Source organism: Oncorhynchus clarkii, chromosome 4 (assembly GCF_045791955.1).
Source record: "Oncorhynchus clarkii lewisi isolate Uvic-CL-2024 chromosome 4, UVic_Ocla_1.0, whole genome shotgun sequence".
NCBI lineage: Eukaryota > Metazoa > Chordata > Actinopteri > Salmoniformes > Salmonidae > Oncorhynchus > Oncorhynchus clarkii.
Window position 1 is genome coordinate 25,294,556 of NC_092150.1, and position 12,292 is coordinate 25,306,847.

The 12,292-nt window shown below is 41.6% G+C and overlaps 1 pseudogene; it reads left to right on the forward strand.

Annotated features, from left to right (window-relative positions):
• Positions 1-12,292, forward strand: part of LOC139407953 (inactive N-acetylated-alpha-linked acidic dipeptidase-like protein 2) — a 195,844-nt pseudogene that overhangs the window by 36,045 nt on the left and 147,507 nt on the right.

Below are 12,292 nucleotides of genomic sequence, written 5' to 3' on the forward strand. Positions count from 1 at the left end.
ATGCCTTCACTGTACTGTACATATCAGAGATGACACGATCCCGACCCTGCAGCTGCAAGTTTATTGCATTCAGATGACTCGTAATGTCACACAGAAAAGCCATTTCACACAGAAACATTTCGTCTCGGAGTTGTGTTGTGTCTTTCCCTTTGCTGTCCAAGAACAGACAAATCTCCTCACGAAGCTCGAAACATCTTTGAAGCACCTTTCCCTGGCTTAGCCATCGCACCTCTGTGTGATAAGGCAAATCACCATGCTCCGTTTCTAACTCCGTCAGAAATGCCTTGAACTGGCGGTGATTCAAACCTTTGGCTCTGATAAAGTTAACTGTGCGCGTGATGATGCTCATTACATGCTCCATTTTCAAGGCTTTACCGCACAACGCTTCCTGGTGTATGATACAATGATAAGCTGTCAGCTCACCTGTCGCGTTTTCCTCTTGCATCTTTTCCCGTATCTTCGCCACCAGTCCGCTCCTGTGTCCACACATCGCAGGTGCTCCGTCGGTTGTCAAACCCACGAGTTTTTCCCAAGGCAGCTCCATCTCATTTACACATCTTGACACCTCTTCATACAAATCATGCCCCGTAGTTGTGCCATGCATAGGACGTAAAGCCAAAAACTCCTCTGTCACGCTTAGGTTGGAGTCCACTCCGCGGATGAAAATTGACAACTGGGCAATGTCAGAAATGTCGGTGCTCTCATCCACAGCCAAGGAATATGCAATAAAATCTTTTCCCTTTTTCACAAGCTGCTCTTTTAGATTGATGGACAACTGGTCTACTCTCTCGGCAATGGTGTTTCTGCTCAGACTCACATTTAAAAAGAGTTGCCTTTTTTCTGGGCAAACTTCGTCACAAACTTTAATCATGCAGTTTTTGATGAAATCCCCCTCCGTAAATGGCCGGGCTGATTTAGCGATCTCTTCTGCCAAAATAAAACTGGCCTTGACAGTTGCGTCCGCGTGTGTGTCCGCGTGTTTCGTTTCATAATGTCGTCTCAGATTATACTCTTTCAGTACCGCCACACTTTCTCCACACAGAAGACACACAGGTTTTCCAGCTACCTTCGTGAACATATACTCCGACTCCCACCTTGTTTGAAACCCCCGGTTCTCAGTATCCACCTTCCGTTTTGCCATTTTTGATGGGTATCTGAAAGTTAATTTTACTGTGATGCTGACGACTGCTGTGCCAATAAATATTGAAATGAAGCAGCCTACTGCTCGGTGCGTCACCTTTGCATTGTGGGAAATGTAGTATTGGTGCGTGTAAAAGATCTGCGGGCTGCCGGCTTGCTGCGGGCCGGTTCTAATAATAAATCAAGATCATCCCAGGGGCCGTAAAAAACCTTCTTGCGGGCCGGATGTGGCCCGCGGGCCTTGACTCTGACATATGTGATCTAGAGGAAGTAAAAGTCGTAACAAGGTTTCCGTAGGTGAACCTGCGGAAGGATCATTAATGGTTGCCAGCCACCGGCACAGGATCTTTGCTCCAAAAACAAAACTCTGCTGTGGGCTGGGTAGGGTAGGGCGCGCACTATCATTGTTATAATCTTAATATCACAAACAGTATGTGTTATAAGCAGTTTTAAGGTGGGTGTCCTCGGATGGGGCCACAGTGTCTCCTGACCCCTCCTGTCTCAGCCTCCAGTATTTATGCTGCAGTAGTTTATGTGTCGGGGGGCTAGGGTCAGTTTGTTATATCTGGAGTACTTCTCCTGTTCTATTCGGTGTCCTGTGTGAATCTTAAGTGTGCGTTCTCTAATTCTCTCCTTCTCTCTTTCTCTCTCACGGAGGACCTGAGCCCTAGGACCATGCCCAAGGACTACCTGACATGATGACTCCTTGCTGTTCCCAGTCCACCTGGCCGTGCTGCTGCTCCAGTTTGAACTGTTCTGCCTTATTATTATTCGACCATGCTGGTCATTTATGAACATTTGAACATCTTGGCCATGTTCTGTTATAATCTCCACCCGGCACAGCCAGAAGAGGACTGGCCATCCCACATATGCTCTCTCTAATTCTCTCTTTCTTTCTCTCTCTCGGAGGACCTGAGCCCTAGGACCATGCCCCAGGAATACCTGACATGATGACTCCTTGCTGTCCCCAGTCCACCTGACCGTGCTGCTGCTCCAGTTTAAACTGACCTGAGCCCTAGGACCATGCCCCAGGAATACCTGACATGATGACTCCTTGCTGTCCCCAGTCCACCTGACTGTGCTGCTGCTCCAGTTTCAACTGTTCTGCCTTATTATTATTCGACCATGCTGGTCATTTATGAACATTTGAACATCTTGACCATGTTCTGTTATAATCTCCACCCGGCACAGCCAGAAGAGGACTGGCCACCGCACATAGCTTGGTTCCTCTCTAGGTTTCTACCTAGGTTTTGGGCTTTCTAGGGAGTTTTTCCTAGCCACCGTGCTTCTACACCTGCATTGCTTGCTGTTTGGGGTTTTAGGCTGGGTTTCTGTACAGCACTTTGAGATATCAGCTGATGTACGAAGGGCTATATAAATACATTTGATTTTATTTGATTTTATTTTATTTTAAAGTGATACTTTGGATTTGGCAACTTTCTTCTATATAGTTCATCTGCACAGGCCAGACGAGCAGGGGGAAAGAAATTACATGTCCTCTTAAGGACACTTCGGGATTTTGGCAATGAAGCCCTTTATCCATTTCCCTAAAGTCAGATGAATTTGTGGATACCACTTTTATGTCTTTGTTGTTTTAGTGTTTTTTTTGTACATATTGTCTACAGTTAAATAAACTAATGAAAATACTACTATGATCTTTTCTGTCTTATTCTAATGTTACCCAAGACCTTCTTAAGCACAACAAAATGATTGTCCTTGTCACGCCCTGGCCTTAGTTATTCTTTGTTTTCTTTATTATTTTGGTTAGGTCAGGGTGTGACATGGGGATTTATGTGTTTTCACCTGGTCTCTGGGTTTTTGTATGTTTATGGGGCTGGAACCTTTCTAGGTAGTTTGTAAGTCTATGGTTGCATAGATTGGTTCTCAATTAGAGGCAGCTGTCTATCGTTGTCCCTGATTGGGAACGATATTTAGGCAGCCATATTCTGTGGGTACTTTGTGGGTGGTTGTCTGTCTTTGTGTCATTGCACCAGATGTTTCGGTTTTCACATTTGTTGTTTTGTATTTTGTAGTGTTCTCATGTATGGTCTTTATTAAACATGTTGAACTCTAACCACGCTGCATTTTGGTCCTCCTCTCCTTCAACGGAAGAAAACCGTTACAGTCCTTCCGATAGCATACAGTCCACATTTTGTTAGGTTACAGACTTATTCTAAAATTGATAAAAATCATGTTTTCCCCTCGTCAATCTACACACTACCCCATAAGCAAAAAGTGCAATTTTTGAATTTTTGCTAATTAATACAAAATTAAAAATGTAAATATCATCAGACCTTTTACTCAGTACTTTGTTGAAGCACCTTTGGCAGTGATTACAGCCTCGACTCTTCTTGGGTATGACATTACAAGCTTTGGGAGTTTCTCCCATTCTTCTCTGCAGATCCTGTCAAGCTCTGTCTGGTTGGATGGGGAGTGTTGCTGCACAGTGATTTTCAGGTGTCTCCAGAGATGTACGATTGGGTTCAAGTCGGGGTTCTTGCTGGGTCACTCAAGGACAGTCAGAGACTTGTCCCAAAGCCACTTCTGCTTTGTCTTGACTGTGTGCTTAGGGTCGTTGTCCTATTGGAAGGTGAACCTTTGCCCCAGTCTGAGGTGCTGAGTGCTCTGGAGCAGGTTCAATCTTGGTTTCATCAGATCAGAGAATCTTGTTTCTCATGGTCAGAGTCCTTTTGATGCCTTTTGGCAAACTCAGAGCGGGCTGTCATGTGCCTTTTTCTGAGGAGTGGCTTCTGTCTGGCCACTCTACCATTAAGGCCTGATTGGTGGATTGCTGCAGATATGGTTGTCCTTCTGCATGGTTCTCCCATCTCCACAGAGGACCTCTGTCAGAGTGACCATCGGGTTCTTGGTCAACTTCCTGACCAAGGCCCTTCTCCCCTGATGAATACGTTTGGCTGGGTAGCCAGCTCTAGGAAGTCTTGCTCTGACATGCACTGTCAACTGTGGGACCTTATATGTGTGCCTTTCCAAATCATGTCCAATCATTTGAATGTACCACAGGTGGACTCAATCAAGTTGTAGAAACATCTCAAGGATGATCAATGGAAACAGGATGCATCTGAGCTCAGTTTCGAGTCTCATAGCAAAGGGTCTGAATTCTTAGGTAAATAAGTGTTCAGATTTGCAAAAATGTCTAAAAACCTGTTTTCACTTTGTCATTTTGAGGTATTGTGCGTAGATTTAACATGAAATCAACAAAAAAATCACTATGTCATTGGATTTTAGGTTAAAAGTTGGGTGAAAAAAATAAATGCCCTTACTTTGTTGACTTTTTGCAAATCCAATTAGTGGAAACAACATTGATTCAACCATTTTTTGCCCAGTGGGAATGCAATGGTATGATATAATGTTCAGAGGAGAAACATATCCTGTAAGAGCCAGAGGGAATGTCATCAGAGCACTTCCGACAGCCTCTATTCAGCTGTGGTCACAGATGCACAGTAATGTGAAGAGATGAGGGTAGATTATTGTGATAATGATATCATGTCTGGAACATCCTGAATGTATTTTCTCTGAGTGACCTTCATGTTGGTTTGCATCTGAGTTTATTTACATTGCAGTCCAGTTATGTCCTTATATTACTGCATTATCTACAGATAATGAGTTTCATTGTCTTTCTACATGGACTGAGTATCACGTAGGCTTGGAATGGAGTTATTTGAACTATTCTTAATTATTTAATGGATTATGAAGGTCCCATGTGGGTCAGTTGGTAGAGCATGGTGCTTTCAATGCCAGGGTTGTGGGTTTGATTCCTATGGGAGACCAGTCCTAAAAAGCACAAAAATGACTGTAAGTTGCTTTGGATAAGAGTGTCTGTTAAATGACTAAAATGTCAAATAAACCCCCTATCTATTTGGGGAAGACCTAAAGGGCAATTGCAACAAACAAAAGAGGCAATTAGGAATTCTTTAATGTATTCAGATCTCCAACCAAATCATGAATCACACTAGGGGTCCTCTTTAACCTCTAAAAGTCTAAGCCTTTGGGAGGTGTGGGTGTGTGGATGGGGTTCTACTAAGCTAACATATGGAATTGTTTTAAGATGGCCATACCATGGATCATTTAGCTATTTGATTTAACATTGTAGGACCCCTGTGGTTATATAAAACATTTTATTAAAATATTTGATAAAATATTGCATTTGGCCTTTACTACTATAGCCCATAGAAATGCATTGAATAACACATTCGTAAATTACAAAACAGACAGTCAAAAAATAAATCATAGGAAATAAGGTTTTGATGTATCTGTCCTAATTTAGGAGACATAAGAAAGCTCAGGAAACATGCCATTTTTTTTACACATATTTAACCTCTTTTTGATGTTGGCAGAAAACTACTTCCATACTTCCATTATTTTTTTAAAACCGGTACCTGGCTACCTTCAGGCAACTCCAGTGACACTTGTAGGAATCACATCTTTCCATAGACTGGACGTAATAGTTTCTAGGCCAAACCATTCAGACGCTACATGCGTTTCCATGAGAAGACCGGTTTTCGGGGTGTCTCATGGTTTAACAAACACCGATGTAACACGGCAATCTTCCACCACAGATGCAGATGACCGACATAAGCGGATGCTGTGGATTGAGACGCAACCCATGCTTAAAATTACGGATTTTGATAGGGCTTTTTTAAATTACAGTATTTTAGATTGACGCAGAATTTTTTACTTTAAGGGTGGGCAGCATTAACAGGAAAAAAAATATTATTTACAATGACACTGGGCCAATTATGCACTAACCTTTGGGACGCCCAATCACAGCAAGTTGGGATACAGCCTGGATTTGAATCAGGGTGTCCTTAGTGAAGCCTCAAGCACTGAGATGCAGTCCCTTAGACCACTGCGCCACCTGTGAGCCCTTGTCAGTAGCGGTGCGTGGATAAAATCATTGGTTAAGCCCCCCAAAAATGTCATATTCCAACCAATGTGTTGTGATAATTGCGTTGTTTGCTCTATAACCTGTTAATTCATATGCTTTTCAGCCGTGATATATAGGCCTAACGGCCGAGAAAATAAGAAGACGTAGTAGCAGAAAAAATTCAACCATACCTTTGTTTTATCACAAAACCGGTTAGCAACCTCTGTCCGGTGAAATCCACAAAGCATATTGCATGTAACAAACAGTTGCAAGACCTACAGCATGGTCAAGCAAGTTATTGTTTCCGACCACTAAATAACTATTGATTTAGAACACCAGAGAGTTACCACAAGTTGCAAAGAAATAAGGAGCTGCCTCAACTATTCCAGCACCATTTCAACTTCAACATCATCAAATTACCTCTGTTTATTCTCATACAGTGACAGCTAAAAGGGGCCACAGGTAGCCTAGTGGTTAGAGTGTTGGACTAGTAACTGAAAGGTTGCAAGATCAAATCCCTAAGCTGACAAGGTGAAAATCAGTAATTCTGTTCCTGAATAAGGCAGTTAACCCACTCTTCCTAGGCTGTCATTAAAATTAAGAATTTGTTCTTAACTGACTTGCATAGTTAAATAAAATATTTTTTTTAAAGGTACCAAAAACTATTTAGTCTAATCAACGTAAGTTAACTACTATGTGGCTGTACATGGTTCTAATTTGTGTTCGTGCGAGTAGAAAAACATGTTCACTCACCCTAATTGTAGAGAAATACCATCCTCCTCTCATTCATGATGATGAAACGGTCTATCACCTGGCTAAAATTCTTGTCATCTAGCCTAACTTCCATTCATGGGCAATGTTAGCTAGTTAACATTAGCCTTTTACATCTAGCTACATACTGAACTTCCATCCCCAGGCCAGGGGCACAATGAGGTATGAATTAATGTTTGGATCAGAATCGGCGTTATAATCACTGGCCAGTACGGAAAATTAAGTAAAACTACAAGTCGAAATCCTTATCTCCATCCATGGCTAATTTAGGAGAGGGACCATTTTAGCTAGCTAGCCACCGGAGGACAACAACACAACAAGACACAACAATTCAAGTTGTTTCTGTCAATGACGTACAGTATGCTCTCAATGCGATATGATAGGAGTGATGCCAAAATCCAAGGTGCTTTCCCTTGACACTTTTTTTAGGGGCGCCAGGACCATTCACAGTTGAGCTCACTCAGTTTAGCTCAACGCTGTTTGGCACATTTTAAATAATTTTTTTATCAAGGGAGGCCAAATGCTCACTGGCTTCCCTTGAATTCTGTCACGTTCTGACCTTAGTTCTTTTATTATATCTTTGTTTTAGTGTGGTCAGGGCGTGAGTTGGGTGGGTTGTCTATGTTAGTTTTTCTATGATTTGCTATTTCTGTGTTTGGCCTGGTATGGTTCTCAATCAGAGGCAGCTGTCAATCGTTGTCCCTGATTGAGAACCATATTTAGGTAGCCTGTTTTCCATTGTGTTTCATGGGTGATTGTTTTCTGTTGTGTGTCTGCACCAGCCAGAACTGTTTTCGGGCGTTCTCTTTGTTATTTCTGTGTTAATTTAATAAAATTGACACATACCACGCTGCACCTTGGTCCTCACCTTCTTCCACCGATGACGACCGTTACACATTCAATGCTGTGGGCGACAACAATTTCATCCTCTTTGGACCAGACAGCGTCAGACCGCATCAGGACTACACACAGAGAGGCAGAGGGGCGCTGTGTCGCACGCTCAGCTGCTTTCTCCGGTAAGATACATTCAGGCTTTTGCAAATTAAAGGAAAATGATGAAACACAGAGAGATGAAAGATAAATATTTGTTTTTTTTACTAAAATATTGGTAAACTTTTGGGGAAGCCGGACTTCCCTTGGCATCCATGAATACACACCACTGGGTCTTGTACAAGAATTTGTCTAAATTAATCCAAACAATCGTTAATGGCTGTGATATGTCACGTCAGGTTCGGCTGCATCACATGGATTTTTTTTACACATCATTTGAGGTCTATCTTAGAAATGTAGAGCCTTCCTTCTAGGACATTTCAATCTGTGGTCTTGACTGTATCTTTGGGCACTCGGAAGTGGTTAGTTCGCAAGTCTGACAAACAAAACACGCTCCCCTTTCACAAACTTTCACATCTGCACAAAGCTGGTGTGAATAATTAAGCTTTGATGGTAGTGGGATCCCACAATGCACGATTGGGGAACCCACCACCAATCACCACACCACCACACGGCCATGCGCCCTACTCAGTCTGAGCCAACCAGAATCCCCTCTACTACACTTATCAACCATGATAAGACAGACAGGTGTCAAAGAAAAGTCATGGCCAACTTGTCCCGAGCAACTCAGCCAAAATGGCAGATTCTGCAGGTGGCTGTTAAAACCTCTTGAAGCTAGCGGGCACTATATTTTTATTTTTGGAAAAATAACGTTCCCAAAGTAAACTGCTTTATTTCTCAGGACCAGATGCTAGAATATGCATATAATTGACAGCTTAGGATAGAAAACACTCTAAAGATTCCAAAACTGTAAAAAATATTGTCTGTGATAACAGAACTGATAACAGCCTGAGAGAAATCCAATCAGGAAGTGACTCTTATTTTGAAACCCCTGTCTTTCTATGCATCCCTCTTGCCCATTGAAAGGGATATCAACCAGACTCCTTTTTCTGTGGCTTCCCTAAGGGGTCTACAGCCTTTAATGTAGTTTCAGTATCACGTTCTGACATTTTTCCTTTGTTTTGTATTTATTTAGTATGGTCAGGGCGTGAGTTGGGGTGGGCAGTCTGTTTGTTTTTCTATGATTTGGGGATTTGTATGTTTCGGCCTAGTATGGTTCTCAATCAGAGGCAGGTGTCATTATTTGTTTCTGATTGAGAATCATACTTAGGTAGCCTAGGTGTCACGGTCGTCCTCCTCTTCGTCTGAAGAGGAGAGGCGAGAAGGATCAGAGGACCAATATGCGGCGTGGTAAGTGTCCATGGTAAAATCTTTAATAAAGAAAGACTGAACACTATACAAAAGAGTAACAAAAACAATAAACCAAATTCGACCGTGAAGCTACAAAATGAGACCTGTGCTGACACAAGCCACTAACATAGACAATCACCCACAAACAAACAGTGCAACCCAGGCTACCTAAGTATGATTCTCAATCAGAGACAACCAATGACACCTGCCTCTGATTGAGAACCATACTAGGCCGAAAACATAGAAATGCCCCAAAACATAGAAAAACCAACATAGACTGCCCACCCAACTCACGCCCTGACCATAATAAATAAATACAAAACAAAGGAAATAAAGGTCAGAACGTGACACTAGGTTTCACTGTTTGTTTGTGGGTGATTGTCTATGTTTGCTTGTGTCATCACTGTTCTCATTTAGCTTCACGGTCGTTATTTGTTTATTGTTTTGTATAGTGTGTTTCAGTGTTCAGTGGCTTCTTTATTAAATTTCATCATGAACACATACCATGCCGCATTTTGGTCTTCCGATCCTTCTCGCCTCATCTTCAGATGAAGAGGAGGACGCCCGTGACATTCAGGCCTTTATTTTGAAGAATGAGCGTAAACATCCACATTGCGTAAGTGGTCAGTTGTTGGCTCTCAGTGTGATTTTTGCGCAAAACAGAGAGGTAGCCATTTTTCCTCCCGGTCCTAGTGAAAAGCCAACTGTCCCGGTTGATATATTATCGAATAGATATTTGAAAAACACCTTGAGGATTGATTATAAAAAAATGTTTGCCATGTTTCTGTCGATATTATGGACATAATTTTGATTTTTATGTATGCGTTGTCGTGACCGCTATTTCCTGGGGATTCCTAGGCATAACGCATCAAACTAACGGCAGTATTTGGATATAAAAAATATCTATGGAACAAAGGGAACATTTGCTGTCCATCTGGGAGTCTCGTGAGTGAAAACATCTGAAGCTCATCAAAGGTAAACTATTAATTTGATTGCTTTTCTGATTTTCGTGACCAAGTTACCTGCCGCTAGGTGTACATAATGTTTTGTTGATATATCGATAAACTTACACAAACGCTTGTATAGTTTTTGCTGTAAAGCATAATTTCAAAATCTGAAATGACAGGGTGATTAACAAAAGGCTAAGCTGTGTTTCGCTATATTTCACTATTGATTTCATGAATATGAATATTTTATAGTAAGATTATTTGACCGTTGCACTATGCTATTTAGCGTAGTTGATGACAATTATCCCGGATCCGGGATGGGTGGTTCCAAGAGGTTTTAAGACGCTTTATGTTCTACCTGTCATGTGCATATTTTGGATCAGTCCACTCCTAGATGTTTGTTTTGTTCTATAGCTAACTTCAGGTTGTGTCATCACACTGATTCTCATCACGATTAGAACACAACAACTGTCCCTTGGGAACTAAGCTCATAAAGTTTACTAAGAAGACCTGAATAATCAGCCAATATTTGTGTAGTTTAACACATTTGAATGTACATATCTAGAGTATACTGTATTAGAGTGCTATACTTCATACATACTTGGTCTGTGGGTACATGCAGTATAGACTATCAGGTGATTACTGTGACTGGATCTTATTGTGACCCGATTCAGGAAACAAGACGTATGTCGCAAGTCACGACTTCACAGGAGAGCAGTTTGAAACTAAAAAATATTTTTCTATTGTCCTCAGAGTGGTGACATCCTGGTCGATATTCCAATTAGGGGCTAATGTGAAGGTGCATCATGGGATGTAGATCTAATGACCTTCTCTAAGTCTCCTGTTATCTCTGATCTCCTTTGTGATCATATTCAGACATGACAGTTCTAGTCCATCCCAGTGAGTGGAAGTTCCAAAGTTCATGAGTAATAATAACTAGGTAGGTGAACGGTGCCAAGAAGTTAGATGTTTTATTAAAGATCTCACTCTGTTTTTATAACGCAGTTCTAGCTCTACACCGCTATGTAGGGTTGACACTGCTGAGGTGATTCTTAAACATACGTACAGTAGCAAACTGTGAGTGCATTTTTATTATTCTCTATTTCAGTTTCACCATTTACATGTTGTAATTTGACAGTGCTGAAGCTGCCATACTTTAGAATGGCCATTCACGATTCACAAACTATTGAAACCAATGTTATGGTGATGAATGCTCTTATGTTCTAATTAGAAAACATTAAATACTATATTTTAATATCTGTATCCAAACCGTAGATGCCAAGTTTGTTTTAATAGTTTAATTGGGATGGGAATGGAGTGCTATGCTTTCAAACTGAACATTTGCCCTCTTGTCTCTTTTGCTAACCTCTCCCTCCTCTCTCATACTACAGCTACTCTCTCCCTCCATCAGTTGACACCCATAAAGGCTGTTAAAGGAGGCTCTCCTAACAATGTTTAGTACAAAAAGGGATGACTTGATTACTGTTATTCCCTGTGGCAGTCAAAGCCTCTGTCAGCCAAAATGGTGTAATTATCTTGTTCAACAGACTCAGTGCATCAATACGTGATGACGTCAATGGTTTTAGCTTCCATTATTATTATAACCCTTTCCCTTTTAATAGTTTAATGGATGATATTCTGGTTAGTGAAAAAAATTATATGATTAATTGCAACTAAAATGGACCAAAATCACTTTAGATTGATTTGCCCCTGGAAGGAGGCGGACCGGCTGGAATGGTGTCTAAGATGCCCAAGGACTGGACAGGAGGATGGCAGACAGTTGGAACTTCAATAGCTTCTTCAACCAAAATAAATATTACATCATCCAGTTTGTTCTCTAGTGACTGCACGTTCACCAATAAAACAGAGGTAAATGGCGGCGTACATGCTCGCCGGCATGTCTTGTCATGACACTGCCTCCCTTGTCTCACTTTAGCCACCGCTTCCTCTTTCGAGTCCTGGGGATCAGGGCCTGACGACTCACTGAAGTACAAATCTAAATTGAGGTTTGTGACCACTGTTCTGATGTCCAGAAGCTGTTTTAGGTAATAGAAAATGATTGCGTAGACATGTGTAAAAACAAAAGTTAAGATCAGTGTAAATAAACACACAAAATAGCAGATTTGGTCAGGAGCCCATTTCCTGACTGTCCTGGTCAGGTTACAGGAGACCACAACCCTACAGATTATCTCTCAACCCCAACAGAGGAGGAGAGATCTAGAGGTCTAAGATGTGGGGGTTTTATGACCCCTCACGCCCCTGGTAAATCTTAGGCCACAGACATATTCCTTTTGTCCTGTTACTATGG